We start from the raw sequence: 14,924 nt of genomic DNA on the forward strand, positions 1-14,924 counted from the left end.
GCCATGTGCACACTCACGCCTCTGGGCTATTAGCCATGTGCACACTCACGCCTCTGGGCTATTAGCCATGTGCACACTCACGCCTCTGGGCTATTTCCCCAGCAACACTATTGAGAAGTTGCATTTACATAACATATACAGGCAGTCCGTGGCTTGCAATGACCTGACTTAAGATTTGTCAGCTTTAAGGTGGTGCAAAAGAAATATGCAGTGGGTAGAAACCATAATTTTCCTCTCAGCTTTCATATTTGATCTTGTCTCAGACTGCAGAAATTCTGACTAAACATCCTAGTACACACCTGAATAGACGCAATTATCTGGACAGCCTGCTACAAGAAGTGGCCCAGCGTTTTGTGGTGAGGGGTGCGTTCTAGAATCACTCTTCCTGCTGGAATTCTCCATTCTTACCACTTACAAAATCTGAAAAAAAAAAAAAAAAAGGCTACTCATTCAACTTTTCTAAAACACAGTTTCTTCGTCTGGAAAATGGACAATGTCCCCTTATGTAAAACTCTATTAAGAAAATGAAAGAAATGAAAATGTTAGCAGAGCATTTAGTAAATTTCACTATCATTTTGCAGAGAATAGGCACCGGGGCACCTATCTTTGGGGACGTGAAAGTCTCATCTCAAATGGAACGTTTCAATTGTGCCGCTCCACGCTGCTTCTGCCGGAGCTGCACAGCTAAGACCCGGCTTGGGGCTACTAATTAGCACCAGAAAAGCCACTGAAATGAGCGGGCGTCCTGCCCGTCCTGAGCCTGCCCGCCCTTCCTGACGTGGCCAATACAAACAGCGCTCTTCGCGAGGGCGTCATATATAAAATGTGAATAGCGAGAAGGACTGGACGCTCTGGGACCCATGACAAGGGAAGTGGTGAGGGATAAAGCATGAAGGAATCAAATGACAAGATTTAGCAGTGAATGCCAAGCCTTGATGTGCTTGACAAATCGTAGGGGTATGAACATTCGCAGTAAACAGCCTTCCTCTGTTGACCATCGCCTTGGAAAATTGCCTTATAAAATAATCCTAGGCTCGGTGGCAGAGCCTGAGGCATCCAGCTGTTTCCAAGAGTTGCCTTCTCCAGGGAATCTCCGCTGTTTCTGGTCTCTCGTTTGGTCACGGCTTACAATGCTGGAAGCCATATAGCTGGGCCCAGCGCGGACGTCTTTGTTTTCTGACAGTATTTGCTTCTACCTCAAGACCACTGAAGAAGGCATCTGTTGAAACTCTCTCATAGCCTTGTGTGAGATAGGACTCATGTCACCTGCTGCAGGGTACTCTAGAATAATGTTGTGAAAATAAAAGAAAAAATGTTAGCCCATCTAGGAACTTCTAAGTGATACATTTAGAACTCAGGAATATATATTTCTCTCCCTTTTTTCCCCCAAAATTATCTAAATACAATGAAATAGCCAAAAATTTGGGAATTAAGAAATCAGAGGCTGGAGAGAGCTGGCAGCCTGTGAAGAGGTGGTAAACACAGGGAAAGAATTAGGCTCGCTCCGGTGCCATGACTTGCCACCTGCTGTGAATCATAAAGAATACAAACGGTGGGCTTGGCCACATAGGAAGGTACAGATTTCACTGGTTATGAAAATGGAAATGATCATAACGAGAAATGTAGGCTCTGACCGAGCCCAACTCTCTCAGGCCTCAGCCCGCCTCCTGGCAGAAACATTGCTCTCTGCAGAAGATTCTGCTCAGCACCCGAGGCTGTCATAAGTTAACTCAGGATGTGGTGGCAGAGATGCCAGGGGACAAGGAATTCTGCAGGTCCTGGGACATCTAGGGCCACCTGGAGACTCTAAAGAATTTACACTGGACACTTCAGGGACTGCCCACCAAGGGGTAAGACTGCCAGGGAACTTGGCCCACTGATGTTTATTGGGATCTTCTCACCTAATGTCCCCTGCCTTCTTCTCACCATCCTAATAAGAGGGAAACACTTCTCTTTGTTCTCTTAGCTTGCAGCAGAATGGCTCCTCATGCTCTCGCTCTGCCTGCACCCAGGTGCAGTACGTCCCCCGCCATGTGGCCTCTGCACAGGTGCCTGGTGGTCTACACTGGTTGTGCCCACTCCTCGTATATTACACATGTTATAAGAAATCAGCACGAAGATAAGAACTTTAGTGATTAAACATTAAAATAGATTATGAACAGAACAAGTGGAGTGGTGGCCAAGTAAACAAAAAGGACCTAAATTGATAGTTGGGGATAGAGGCCTTAAATGCAACCTATCTTTTCAGTGTGGTCAGTGTCCTAAGTGTTAGAGGAAAAGAAAAGAGACTGGTAGAGAGAGGAGGAGCAATATGAACAAATATGAGATGGCAAGAAATGTACAGTTTAGACCCTAGAGAGTTGAAAGGGTAGACTGAAGGTCAAGACTATACAAGTTTGGGCATAGGAACATGGCTCAAGGACAGTGTGACAGCTTAGTGTGTGAGGGCTTGAACTCTACCCCAAAATTGCAAACATTTTTTTTTTAATTCTGAGAAGACTACAGATTCATGTGAATGCTTCCAAAGTTATTCATCACAAGGCCTGCAATACAATATTTAACGTGCTTCATTGTGCTCTAGAGAAAAAGTACGGTCTCTTGACTCAACGTGCAGAATAGGCCAATGTCCGCGGCAGTGACATCTCAGACATCTAAGCAGTCCTGCTCCTTCTGTCCTCCTCAGACCTGTGTCAGCCATGTCTGGAGCAAACAGAAAAGGAGCACAGTCAGGGCAGCAGGAAGTGTTTGGGGCAGCAACATAACCCTATAAAAGAAGCAGAGACATGAAAAGGAAGAAGACATATTTCTTATGCCTGTCTGCTTTTCAAGCCTGTCTGCTTTTCTCTTTGGCTGTTTCTCTAGGGGCCACTCCCCTTCCTGGCAAGCTGAGGAGCACCTCTCTGGTAATCTGTGTGTGCAGTGGGATCAACTGGCAAAGCACAGTTGTATAAAGTATAGTTGCTGAAATGGGAGCTGGCAGCCACCTTCATTTTAAATAAGACTAACACATAGAATCACATTTTTTTTCTAAGTTTCAGACTGCATTTAATATTTCTTATGCTAAACCGCAGATTGCTTGAAAAACTCACAGAAGAGTAACATCCTGTTCCTCTTCCTTTTTTATACCCATGTAACATTAGACAGTGTTATTGCCTTTCTTTTTTCTTTTAATCGAGTCAGTGCCATTTATTCACTTGGCTTGGAACCCTGTCAGAGAAAGGCGTGTAGATTACCTCAGGGACCACGTGGAGAGGCTCTGAGGCTAAGGCACTTCACTGTGAGCACAGCCAAGTCACTGGGTGGCAGGGAACATGTTTACTTTGTGAGGAAGATCTTTGGTGGGCATGAAAAGTGATGTGCTTGTCTTAGCAGGGCCACGAGACTCCATGATCGCCGAAAGCCATCTCGAGCACAAACGCACTCATCAATCTAAGGATCAAGATGTGCCTCCTACTTCCACCTCATTCGGCGTGGACTGTTTGTATGTAAGTGCTGAGTTCAGTGGGTGTCAGGTCTTGTGTGAGCCATGGAAGCTGGAGTGCCCACCTGTGATGAACGTGACCCCTTTCCTTCTTATTCTCACTCTGTGTTTGAGGGAAACGGGTGCCACTTCCAACTCCGGAAGACGCTATGTTACAAGCTGGAACCTCTCTCTTGGACACAGTGTGAAGACTCATGATAAGATAAGGAAACGCAGTAGAACTTCTGCGACCAAACTTAGGGGGTGGGCAAGAAGAATAAGGGGAGAATGTGCTTCTTCCTCCCTCCTCCAAATCTCTCTCTCTCTCTCTCTCTCTCTCTCTCTCTCTCTCCCCCCTCGCTCTCTCTTCCCCCTGCCCTTCATAAGTATTATAGACACATTTCATTATACAGAAAAAGACTGTCTGACAGCAGGCTAATGCAAGGAAAAAAATTGGAACTCAGAAACAGAGAGAAAATAAATAGATGCTATCTTGTGCAGTAGATTCATGCTGCATATAAAAAGGTAAAAGGTTACCTTTTATTATTTTTATGTTCATTTAAAAAGGATATTTTGTATCCCTAACTCCCCTCCAAACACATCCAAGAGTCAGCCAATAAACATTTGCCAGCATACCACAGAGTGTTACCAACGTGCACCTAAGCCCACCTCACTGTCCCTGACTCTATTATCTTTTACTTCTCCAATGGGCTATGAAGAAAGATAAGGTATCTTTCATTCATATGTTTTACTTTGAGGACTTGTCATTTCAGTTACAAATAATCTCTCAATTTTCACTTCTCTTTTATTTAAAATGTGCAACATAAGTGCTTTTTCTCTTAATCCAGGCTACTACTGTTCTATTTCTTCACAAGTTTCATAAATTTTGGTTGGTGCAAGACCTCTTCAGTATATGATACATATTAAACTCTACCCTCAGGCATGTTTCTTTGAATAACATTTATTTTACCTTAACAAGCAATTAATTATTGATCATACGTGGAATTTGTGCATTCCTTGCTTTTCTCTGTCATGTTCTCCTCGGCAACCTTCACGTTTTCCCCTGACCCCACTGGTAGATCCTTAATCCTGCATCTCACCTTTACTCTGAAGGTTCAGCCCTTCTGAAATTGCGGCTGAAACACCAGAGTAATTACCATATCTGTCTATTTTGATAAAATTTAAATTCTAAACTTTCTTTTGCCCCCGTGGTAGAGATCATTTGAAATTTTTACCTAAACTCTAAGTTATGGGATTATTACATGCTGCTACTGGGTTCTTTGGTATCTTGTGAGATTGAGGGGTCAGCCATGCATAGGAAAGGATTTTGCTGTAAACTTTAAAGTGATTTCACTTTGCCTTTGTGCTTTTCAGAATTACTTTCTCAATTCCTAGCTTAATTTGTCAGCTCCAATTCCTGCCCACACTCACCAAACCTGAAATTTTCTACATGAATTTCAGCAATTGTACCCAAAAATAGTGTGAAGTGACGGAAAAAAAATACTGATAAAACTCACATGGCCATGTAATTCTATGGAAGATAAAATATTCTCCAGCTTTTGCCTAATTTTATCTTTCTTAATACATTCAAAGCTATTTCTAGGGCTGGCCAGATAGCTCAGCAGATTAAAGCACCTGTTTAGGCAAATGCAGGGACTGAGGTTCAATCCCCAGCATGCTGTGCCAGCCTCACGCCTGGAGCGCACTGAGACAGCTATTCAGACTGGGCATGGTGTTGCGTGCCTATAATCCCAGAGTTTGGGAGGCTGAACAGAGGAGAAGCACTATGAATCCAATCTGAGTAGTGAGATCCTGTAGACTCTATAAGAAATACACTAAAAATAAAAAAAAAATATTTCTACATCTTTTACAGAATTTCAAAATTTTATTCAAGTTCATGAAATCCAGTGTGCTTCAGCATTACCATGACTAGAATTAACCTATTCTCTTCCAATTTCTACCATTTTCTGCTGTTCCTCTGTTTTTTAAATATCAAAGTTCTCTTTGTCATACTCAACAAGCATTACTTTTTAAAAAGTATTTGTTCTAACATCCTGGTGATTTAGGGTACTAGAAATCATGACAAGTTCATTTCTTCAGATTTCATAAAACTTTCCAAAGGTACTTATCAAATGTGTCTTTTGACTAAAATTTGGCTCAAATGGCATGCAAAATTTTATGATAATGAGCTAATTATCAGCTTCTCCCATTGCTATCCCTAAAGGGGAAAAACACCCATCTTTTGTACCAACTTCTTAAGAGTTTTGAATGGCAAAATAATTTCACTTTTGGTAGGTCTAGGGTGCAGGATTGGCTGAAATTATTGTATGTTCATGACATCCTCAGCACTCACTGCCAACGGATTGTACATAATGATAACAAAATGGTAGAAGTATGTTCAGGGCCCCATCTGACATGTTGAGTAGGACCATGCATCCCATGCTGCACAAATGCGAGTTTGCTTTGTTTTCTTCTATTAACCTAAGATCTCAACCACCCTCAGTAATGTAAGGCTGATCCCAATCGCCTCACACATTTGCCAAATGGGAATTAGCTCAGTATGTCTTAAGGAAACAAACAAAAAGATAAAAGGTACTAAGGCAAAGAGCATGAGGGCCTCTTCAAAGCTCTCCACCCCTAACTTTGAGACAGCTCTGGGCCGGTGCTGTGGCTCCTTGCCCTTTCTTGTTGCCTAAAAGGATGCATCACACCAGCACTGGGTAACAGTCCACCTTGTATGACTAAAAGGAAACTCTCATCTCAGCTGTGATTGTAATTAAGATTGCCTTCAAATGGAGCTCAGACCTCACCTGGACAAGAAGTATGAGAGAGGACGACCCAAGGGTGCCAGGGAACAGGTAGTGCCCAGAGTCTCTCTTCAGCTGTGACAACTTTGATAGACAGGAAATGACGGAAACCACCTCCTTGCATCTTGTTTCAGATTTATGTAAACTCATAACAAAAGATAGACTAAACAGTGTCATCTGCTTCTTTTCAAGTGAAAGTTGAAATGATTAAAATTCTAAATTATGTCTGTTAGCTATGATTCAGCAAAAACAACAGAGAAAAGCCACTTGTGGACATTTTGTTATTACAAAATGGGAAAGATCGAGGGATGTTTTGGAGACAGTAATAAGTCTGTGTTTCCTCACGTTTGCTGCCCTGTAGAATCTTTGTGTCTGTGGACATCTGGGTCCTATGCTTTCTTTTTCCTTCATTGTCTTCGGATGCAGCCAGTTTAACTGTAGACACAGTGAGGTTTCTATACAAGGACAGATGAGATTTGGATCCGTGAATTAATGTGTCTGTATTACAATGAAACATCTCTTTTACTGATTCACTCACATGTAATAAGCAACAAGTGCAGGGCATGTGAAGTAACTTAGTGTCTTAATTTAGGTTTTGCTGCTGGGATAAAAGACCCAGCACTCACAAGTTAAGGAAAAATGTTATTCATTTCACATTTTGTAGAGGCCACAGTGGAGTCAGTGGCTCTAAGGCAGGCTGCCATGGCCAAGAAGCATTGCAGAGAAGAAACGAGTCATGCCATGACTGGAAGAGGGCATACGCTGCAAGCAGCAGCAGCCACAGCTGGCTCATCTTCTTCCTGTCTCTTTATATCCTATCCAGGCTCCAAACCTATCGATTGGTGCCACCCACACTAGCGGCTCCCATTATCCATACCTTATGCATATTTACACCCCCTAAACCAGCCACCTTCAAACCCCCCTTGGAGCACATGTGGCTCTGAGAGGACATCGAGATGCAAGTCATAACACTTGGGCAAGTAAAACCTTGGATGAGAAAAGATAGGCAGTCCTGAGAACGGCGTATGTGACTGGTGGTAATGTCGTAAAGCGAGTAACCCCCGCCCTATCTTCCCTTACTGTGGTCAGCTGTGTCCTTAACATCTCCAGCTGTTGGTTTGAAAGAACGCTTTAGAAACTATTTGTGGCCGGTGAGGTCAGGGGGAAGATTGGAGGAAGGGAAGTCCATTTCGTTTTTGCAAGTGTTGATTTTCAGTTGTGCCTGGAAACACCAAAATGGAAATGTTTTGGGGCTAGTATGCTTGTCAGTATTCAGAGGGACACAGGAGTTAGAGAGCCGTGTTCAGAAGGGTCTGCATATACTCGATAACAGAAGCTATGGATAATGACAAAATTAGCTAGGCGGAGGTTTCAAGTCGACTGAAATGCTTGCGGCGAGCTTATGGACCAGATAATATTATTGCAATTTCAATAGAAGTAAATTAGTCCCAAGGAGTTCATTTAATTTTCACATAATCAGTAAGTGGTAAAGCCAAATATAGAATCAAATTTTCTTTTAATAAAATTTTTGTATGAAACCATGATTTCTTTGGCCCATGATTATCAGCCAGGACCCACAGTGTACTGAGCACGCGGATGCTCTAGTGAGGGGTGAGGGCAGGGGTGAGAAGACAAACACAAGGTGCCCTTGAGGGCAGGAGTTCAGAGCCTCAGTTCTATCTGCACTTCCAGTGCCTACACTATGTAAAGCTCTTACCACAGCCACCTAACTCCAAGCCATGGTTATTATGCCTCTCTCTACATCATCTGCTAAAGAGGCCCAACCATGCACTTCCATAGAGGAAGAAAGCTGAACTTTTCAGCATTGAAGTTTCCCTAACCATGCTTTCCTGCTAGACATTTCCACTCCTGAGGGACAGCCTTTCTCCAGCTGGAGTGGCCCTGTCACCTTTCTCCTCTTACTTGTTTCTGTGTAATGATATACCACCAGCGTAATGACCTGAGCAGTGGTTGTCACTTTCCCTACTGCCTCTCATGGCGTGGGCTTGTCTGAGCTACGGTAGGCTTTTTTTTTTTTTTTCTTTAGTTTCTCGTGCAAATGGAGACTGTAGGCAGCTGGACCTGCAATTAGCTTGAAGTCTTCTTCATTCGTGACTCTGGCTCAGCTGCTGAGAAATTCTCGAATGTTGGACATGAGGCTGCTAGGTTTCTTCAGCTATCTCCAACCTGATGTGATTTCTCCCTGTGATTCCAAATTCACAATAGGTTAGGGTAGCCAGGCTTCATGCCTGGTGGATCAGGATGTGCCTCATAAGAGAGAGAGGTAGGCAGAGGCTGCACCAGCCGATGATCTTTCCTTGGAAGCCAGACCTCACCTTGGGTCGCAATCTGATTGTTAGAAGTGAGTTACTCAGGTGATATGAGAGTCATGAGATGTGAAATTAAGCTCCGAAGCTTGATCTCAGAACTATAAAACAAACATGTTTGAAAACTATGACAGCACGCAACACATCTGCATTTTCAGCATTCTACATAACAGATACCCTGTACCTGGGACTACTCATTTCTCCTTCATCTAAGTCCTTTTTATTTTAACATCACAGCTCACTGTTGCTTCTCTAGGAAGACTTCATTTTCAGAGCAGCAGCCATTGATGACGTTAGAGCTATTTTCTTAATTATTCTATAGTGCCTGAAATTCTAGGTTGCATGTTCTGCCCTACATATACCAAAAGAAAATATCTTTTGAGGTTTTATGACATCTTTCAGTTTTGGAATTATTGATTAATTCGGGATTCTAGAGGGCAATTATTTCATTACCAGTGGAAACAAATTATCCCATAACTGATAATATCACAGAAATTTCTCAGTTGTCTGGCTAAGTGAGGTTGACAGAAAACATTCAGGAATCAGAAAGCTTCAAGTCTAATTTAGAAACTGAGTAAATCCAATTGATCTAAGCCTTAATTGTGCACCATTCACAAAATTCAAATAAGACTTCTGGGTGAGGCTCAGAGAAGGGCAAGCTAGTGATCCATTGCCCTCCACTTCCCACCAGGTAATCTATGGTGAGGTGTCCCTTTGCGACACACAATACTTAGAGGCTGATATGAGTTAAGTCTCCTTGGCCTTTTGTAAAGACTAACTTGGTGGCAATAGTTTAGAGGAACTTCTAATCTCAGCGAATACTCATTAAAATAAAAGGCTTCCTCAAGGCCCCGAGGAAAAATTTATCAGGAAACCAATTAGTTTGGGTCCAACCCTTGACTTTCCCTGTTCAGAACTTTAAACCGACTATCTTAATTCTTCTTTCATTTTCTTAACCTGTAATTAGTTACTATTCATTATCAATTCCCAGATCACAGGAAACATTTATCACCAACACTAGGCCACTTGGAAGAAAGATTAAGCAACATTTACTTGAGACCTAGTATAGCAGTGATTAGACTGTCCTGCTACAAAGCTGTATATGGTTAGATTTCTAAATTTCTGGGTAAAAATATGTAATTCTTTATTTCTATTTTTAAAATATTTGCTTTATTTTTTATTATTTTTTTCTTCACATTATGTAGGGATTTAAAGTTTAACATATCAATATTTGATGGAAAATACCTGTTCCATGTTATGTCTAAGATGTTTGATTTTCAGACAGATAGTGAGGTTAAGCTCAACTGCCCATTTTATAGGGTAATAATATAATTAAACTTCTGGAGAGTTAACAACTTAAGGTTACAGACCAAAAATTAGTAAAAAGAAGGACTTTACAAGGACAGCCAACATTTTGGCCCTCGCCATTCAAGGTCAGTGAGGACTCAGGACATAAGAGAACCTGTACCGTAATATCCTATAACTCAGTGGTGTACCAAATTTTCTGATCAAGGAGATTATGGGGCCACAGAGGAAAGTGATCAACAATGTAGAGTGTGCCTAAGGAGAGTCACATGGAGGGAAAACATTCTCTCAAGCTTTCACAGAGAGCAAATTGGTCAAGCAATGGCCGTGACTCATCCACGTGACTGAAACTGATGAAGGATCTACAAACTGTGGTACAGAATCTCAGGATAAATCCTGAGGGGATTTGACTGATCTTGTCTGTCAGATACAAAAGTTATATTTCTTGTTATATAGGTCTTGCTTTATCTTGGTCTTAACCATCCAGCAGAAAAGTATAAAAATGAGGTATAAAAAGTAAAACCATATTATGCTGAGCTGTGAAAGGCTCAAGTCAACAACTTCTGACAATGCCAGTCTTACAGATAACCCACTACTGTTATTTATTACTGGACTATATTGGATTATTTTGCTAAGTTCACACAACTACAATATTTAAATGACAATGGAGTACCCATCTCTGACAAAAATAAACAAAAAAGGGGGATATAAATGAAGGAACATTTTGTATCTGTATGTACAATACAGTTAGGATAGACATACAGCTACTTTACCTTAATTCAATGAGAAGAAAGAATTGTACTAATAGTGTTTGGACAGGACATCATGTCTGCATCTTGTACTATGAATAACTACTATATTGCATATTAATACAATATGTAATGTATTAATAATTGAAACTGTCCTCCTAACCTGTTTTGAAACTGTGTCACTGCTATTTTTTTCTCAATAAAATTAATTTTAAAAAGGAAGAAAGATTAAATGTGTGAGGGAAGGTAGTTGAACAACTCAGGTGTTTCAGGACAGGACAAATGAGTTTAGGAGTAGATCTCAGGCTTGAGGTATGAGGTAATGCGAGGTGTCCTGCCACCTAAGCTTCTAGAGCTCCCCCGTTGCGACCCGTAAGCAGGAGAGGCCTGAGCAATGCCGTAATCAGGGCTAGGCTCCCAGGCACATGTGGGTTACAAGATCCCACTGCTCTTAGCAAAGTAGCTTATCTTCTGCAATGTGGCTGCAGATTCAGCATCAAGGATTCTAAACATTTCATCCTCTTTAGTACTGGTTCCCGCCATACACATATACCAAACAACTGACATTCGTGATTTTATTTAATGCTCACCGTGACATATATATTGTTGTATTGCACAATAGAAGGTGAAACTGAGGTTCCGTGAAGTCAAGGAAATTTTAAAATCACAGATTAGCGGGGATAGAGATCTGATATCATTCCCTTATGTCATATCTTTACCAATATACACCTGTAAGGGCTAACTTTCAGGGGTCATTTCCATAGTATGTTATTAATATATACATATATATTATTATATATGTATATATTAATAACATATAACTATATATTATTATAGTGAACAATGTAGTTATATATACACACCAACAATATAGTGTGAGGGAGTGAATATCATAGAAGAATTTATTTTAATTTGTTCTATTCATATATATATATATATATATTTTTTTTTTTTTTTTTTTTGTATATCTGAGGGCTAATGTGGTGGTAGGCATAAAGGGGGAAACTGACAGAGATTTGCTGGATACTGGATATTCCCATAAGATGTGCTAAAGAAAAGGACATAAAGAAATACCCCTATGGAAAACTAACACAGAAAACTCTGGGAACTTGTGTAACAGGTATTGAATATCAAAAGGGGTTTTATCTGAAAAGGGAGGACCTCCACAATCAAACATGTTGCGGGAGGAAATTAGACTATTTCTGAGTGAAGAGACAAGTCTTACTAAATCAGGGAATGAATTCCAATAAATTTTTATTTCTTTTTTTTATGGTTCATATATGTTGTCCCCTAGAGCCTCAAGCACTCAAAGGTAAGGCTTTGGGGAAGTGACCAGATCACGGGCCATGAGAGTCACCAGTGTGTTGGACCACGTAGCTGAGTTGTAGCTAGGAGTGAAATCTGGTCAGACGAGGGGGTTGCTGGGAGTGAGGCCTGGATGAGTTTATCTTTTTCCTGCTCCTCCCTTCCCTCCTCCCACACTGCCATTTTTGAGCACTTATCAATTATCTGCAACACACGGCTGCTGTGTTGGCTGCCGTTGGCCAGCCAACTGTGGACTGAGGCCCCTGTAAACTGTGAGCCAATGTAAACCTTTCCTCCTTTATTTTTATTTTTTAAAGAATACAAGATAGTGATAGAAAACAGCACTAGAAATGATAAAATAAATTCACTAAACAAAGTAATAAGAATTCAACAATGGTTGGAGATGGGCACTGTGTCTTATGATGAAGCAAATGACTAGTGTACTGTTCACACACTTATTCCTGTTTATTTTCAATTTGTTGCCAGGAAGTTGGGCTATGATATAATCTCAAGGAAGTGGTAGAGAGGGCTAATCATTCAAAATATTTTGCCACAGCCTTGTGATGTTTGCTTTCCAACTTCAGAACAATTTCAATACATTTAGAAAATAAGGAAAACCCAGGAATAAAATTTGGAGTTAGAAATTTCAGGATAAATTTACATGTTTTAGTGCTTTTTGTTTTGTTTTGGTTTTGGTGGGACCTCTCCATCCCTGAATATTGACCGTAAGTGATTCAGTCAGCAGAGCTGCCTCTCATCTGCTGAACAAGCAGACTCTTGGTCTACAGGGCAGAAGGCTGGAAAGAGAGCGAATGTCCTTCCCCAGACACGAAGACATCTCTGTGTCTGCTAGAGAAACCGAGAGTAGTACTCTGTTTTTATAGTTTTATATTGAATTTCTTCAATTTTCAGCTAAATAGGTCAGATGGGTTTTGTGTGTTGAGTATAGTTCCACAGAATGCCGAAGAGAACACAGTGAGCTCTTTGGAGGGCATTAAGAGGTCAGTGGGTGACGAAGAGCAAGGAAACCTGGAGCTGAAATAGCGGGTCACATGCACTCATGGCTGTAAACCTTTATGTCTAAAATTCATAGAACTTTTTCCTATGGCAAGGTGTTTAATAAATGAGAGACTAGGGGCTGGGGAGATGGCTCAGTGGAATAAGTGCTTCCCTGGCAAGCGCAAGGGCCTCAGTTCAATCTCCAGTTCCGCAAAAAAATTAAATAAATAAATAAAATAAATGAGAAACTAAGTAAATATATAAGACGAAGAAACTAAGTCTCTGCTTCCACCTCTCGTTCCCGAATCAAGCAGGTCAATGACATGGCAGAGAGCTTCAGACCTTGTACTGAATCCTTCAGTCTCGGGTGTGCAGACGCCCTCTGCACGCGTCCTCATCTGACTCTGCGGCTGGCCGTGATAAGCAATCTTGTAATTTCTTGTACCCGTGTGCACCTTGTGTTACATCTGTTCCTCTAGTAAAACCCTGCCTAACACACCTGTGCTATGATTTCCGTGAGTAAACCTCTTGCTTTTTCTCCAGTCTACTGAGAAAATGGGCTAAGTATGGCAGTGACTCAAGAGTCAGCCTATAAAGAAAAGATTCCGGGCAATTTGCAAGAAAGTGTGATTACCTCAACAATCCATCCAAAACAGAAAAATTCTAATATTCAACTAGGTTGATAACAATAAGTGCATAACGCCACCTCACAGTTGGTTAAAATATTCAATGATAATCAAGTTTGATGTATGCATTTTGATGCATGTGGATCTATGAATGCAACAAAAATGTAAAACTTTAGCACTAAAGATTCATTTCACTGAAAACAAAACTCTTTTGTTTTTTTCTAGGTTTTAAATTATTCTTCATGAGGGAGAACCAATTGAGCACACTGTGAAGATGGCATTATGGACAGTGGGACTCTACCTTGAGGTCTCCATGCGTGTTGACTGAGTCACACAGGGTTCAAGACCTGTGAAGTTTACTGAGCTGTGTTGAAGGGAGTCCTCATGCTCAGTTTTGGTCAATCCAAGCCACTTTGAACCTAAACATCCACAGTGCCGTAGCAAACATTATAAGGAATCCACAAGTCTACCACAACCTCTCAGGCCTCTCTTGCAGTAAGCATCCGTTCTTTTTAGTAAGCTATAAAATAGACATAGTAAGTAACTACTATTGATTAGTGTTCAGACCAGTGGTAGATAATATTCTAAAGATAAGTGCCCAAACTGCAAAACAAAGCCACTTATTTATTGCAAAGTATTAGCATTGCAATTAAACCTGAGTACTGAAGTTCTCATTTAGAATAAAAAAATAACTCACACATTAACTTTTTTGTCTTAAAAGAGAAACAACACATATACCATAGGTTCACTATCAGTGTTCTAGACATCTGAACTCATGGTGTGAGCACACTCACACACACATACACGTACACACACACAGTGGACTAAAAGGAAATACTGCTTCCAGGAAATACTACACTAGTAAAGTATCATGTGTGAACTCCTAGAGATAAAAGACTAAATATTTTTTCACTCTTTGCTTAGTACTCAACACTCTGAGCTAAATAATTGCATACTGAATAAATGTGCAAATAATTTAACATATGTTCATTAATATTCCCTCATACTACAAATGCTGAGCTATGGTAAAAATAATGGCAGTCATAATGGCAGATGATAAACATTATGCTGTGGGTTGGGATTACATGGGAAAAATTTACTGGATTAGAGAAAGTAACAGACTAAAAAAAAGATATGCCATCAAAGGAGAAAAAATTTTATTTATTTATTTATTTATTGGCAGAACTAGGGATTGAACTCAGGCCCTTGTGCTTGCCAGGCAAGTGCTTATTCTACTGAGCTATCTCCTTGGCCCCAACGGAGGAAATATTTTATAAGATTCTTGAGAAACCAGTTTGGGTGTCACTTACTATGAAGGAAAATATGAACATTTTCATATCCTGTCA

This window comes from Octodon degus, unplaced genomic scaffold (genome assembly GCF_000260255.1).
Source record: "Octodon degus isolate 3935 unplaced genomic scaffold, OctDeg1.0 scaffold00042, whole genome shotgun sequence".
Taxonomy (NCBI): domain Eukaryota; kingdom Metazoa; phylum Chordata; class Mammalia; order Rodentia; family Octodontidae; genus Octodon; species Octodon degus.